This window comes from Propithecus coquereli, unplaced genomic scaffold, assembly GCF_000956105.1.
Source record: "Propithecus coquereli isolate 6110/MARCELLA unplaced genomic scaffold, Pcoq_1.0 Scaffold81, whole genome shotgun sequence".
Taxonomy (NCBI): Eukaryota; Metazoa; Chordata; class Mammalia; order Primates; family Indriidae; genus Propithecus; species Propithecus coquereli.
The window spans coordinates 7,560,118-7,562,660 of record NW_012154285.1 but is presented as its reverse complement, the minus strand read 5'-3'; the positions used below and the strand labels follow the sequence as shown (position 1 = coordinate 7,562,660).

The following is a 2,543-nucleotide window of genomic DNA, read 5'->3' as shown; positions in this document are numbered from 1 at the left end:
CTGCAAGATGGGGATAATAATAGTAGCCACCTCCTGTGTGGTTTGTCACTTGCTCAGGGCTCAGTGGCTGTTAAACGTTCTGGCTTTATTATTGTCGTTGTTTCTTGGGCACCTACTACATGCCAAGCACATGCTGGAGACTTTAAGTGCGTTATCACGCATGATCTTCATGCAATCCTCCTAACGGTCTTTGGGAAGTAGATATTGTCCCCATTTGCAAGGGGAAACTGAGGATCGGAAAGGAGAGGTGGAAAGGGGTCAGGTGGGGTTGTGGGAAAGACAGGGGAAGGGGCGGGGGAGAGAAGCTCGCCAGCTTCCCGCTCAGCTCCTGAAAGCCCCGGCCAGGGGGCGGTCCCGGAGGGGGTGTGGCTGGCCCTGGGGCCCCATTGGCTGCCCGGAGGCGCTGGGGGAATAAAGCCCAGGCCCGGTGGCCCCGGGACCATTCAGCAGACAGTCTACCGTCCCTCCATCTCTCCGTGGGCCTCTACCCAGCCAATCCCGCCTCCCTGCTCGCTCTGTCCGGCCGCCCTGCTCGATTGCCTGTGCCCAGTAAGTGGCCCCCATCCTCCGCCTCACCCCGGTACTGGCCCGTGGTTTCCCAGGGGAACAGGGAGAGACAGAGTCATAAAAACCCATGCTTTGGAGCCAGACAGGCTGAGTTTGCATTCAGTTCTGTGACTCAGTTTCCTCGTCTGTAAAATGGGGATAACAGTGGAAGCTTCCTCCTAGGGTGGTTATGAGGGTGGAATGAGATCTGCGCTTAAAGCGCAGCCCACATATACTAACAGTTCATATTTCCTGAGCACTTATGTGCCAGGTTGAGAGAGGTGGTGACTTCCTGCGGGTGTTGCTCAGGCAGACGCACCCCCTCCCTCTGCCGTGACTTGACAATCTCTGCTTCCAAGTCATGCGTTCCACGGGGCAGGGTGGGACGGGCAGGCCGAGCGCAGTTCACGGATGCCGGCTTTCCCGGGAGCCCCAGCAGAGAGGGGCAGCCCAGACCCCTTACCGTAAACATCCAGTGGCGCAACCCGGGACAGGGGGTGGGAAGGGCTTCCCGAAGCCACCTGAAAGGGGCATCCCCAGCCACGAGGCCCGTCTGAGGGCAGGGCTTGGTGACCTACACAGGGCTTTCATGTTCAGTCGGGGGGTAGCATTGCTTGGGGGTGTCAGGGGTGGCATTGTTTGGGGGGGTAACCTCTGGGAGATGAAAGTTAATTCAAAGAGATTTGGGGATGCCCTGCTGTGGAGTGCCCCCCGTCTCTGACTTTCACTGAAGAGATCTGGGGGGGTGTCTAAGTACCGCGGCCCCCCCAGGCCCTGAACGTCAGCTGATTCAGACAGGCACGGGCTGCCCCGTCTGCGGAGTGCCGAGACTGGTGCAGTGGCCACATCGCCACCCCTCACTTTCCTTCTGGCCCCAGGGGCTGTCCGGCTCAGTCCGGGAGGGGGTCCGAGCCAGCAGTGCCCAGGCCAGGGGGCTGGACCAGGTGGTGTGGCTGGGGACGGGGTGCTGGCCACCCTCTCCTGGCCCTCCGGGGCCGTGGAGGAAGGGGGACCGGACAGTCTCTCCTGGCTCAGCCCACGTTGGGCAGAATCTGATCTCCCCTGCGACTCTCAGCAGAAACAGGAAGACGGAGAGGCTGGGCGGGTGCGCGTGGTTGTGAGCAGACTCTAGGCGACTTCGACGGCTGCATCGCCCACAGCCTGTCCACAAGGGGGAGCCCGAGCAAAACCCACGGGCCCTGAGCTGCCTGCCCAGGTTCAAACCCTGCCTCCCCCGCTTGCTAGCAGTGTGATTGAACAAGTCGCGTTAATATTCTAGTTCCTATTGCTGGGCAGCGAACTACCTCGAAACGTGACTCCCGACAGCAGTGGTCATTTTACTATTGTGTGTCCCAGTCCCGGAGCTCAACTGGGTTCAGCGAGGCAGTTCTCACTTGGGTCTCTCGCACAGTGACGCTATGACGGGGGCCAAGCTGGGGTCCTCTCAAAGGCGTCCTCCCTCCCGCGTCTGGCAGTTGACGCTGGCCGCCAGCTGGGACCTCAGCAGAGCTGTCAGGCGGGACACGTCCATGTGGCCTCCGCATGTGGCCTGGGCTTCCTCCCAACATGGCAGCTGGGTTCTGAGAGGGAGCTTCCCAAAGGAGGAGGCCAGGAGGAGGCGGCGTCACCGTTTCCGTCCTAGCGCTGAGAGCAGCGGTGCGCTAGAACCAGCCCACGCAGCCTCGAGAGACCAGGCTGTGCCCATCTCTTCCCAGCTCCTCACTGCTCGTTTCACACTGGCCTTGGTAAATGTGCGCACGTCGCGGAAGCTGGCGCATGCCATGAATCGGGGCTTTCCTTTCCTTCGGACAGTTGAGCGTTAAACACTTACCAGCACGCCGCTGCTTGGAAGTCACATAGCGTCACTTCCACTAGCGGTCACCGGAGCCCAGGGTTCAAGGGGAGAAAACGTAGATCCCACCTCTCACTGAGAAAAGCAACAGCGCATTGCGAGAGGTGTGTAGGGTACCAGAATAGCTTGCAGTGGCAGCCCTGGA

General features: G+C 60.4%; 1 protein-coding gene across 2 annotated transcripts in view; it reads left to right on the top strand.

Moving 5' to 3' along the window:
* Positions 1 to 431: 431 nt before the first annotated feature.
* The window catches only part of SDS (serine dehydratase), an 8,417-nt gene continuing 6,305 nt past the window's right edge, over positions 432 to 2,543 (top strand). Inside the window, exon 1 of one of the 2 annotated variants that reach the window (XM_012663514.1) lies at positions 432 to 549. The gene's annotated coding sequence lies outside the window, so the exon portion shown is untranslated. The other variant, XM_012663516.1, reaches the window with a different exon arrangement.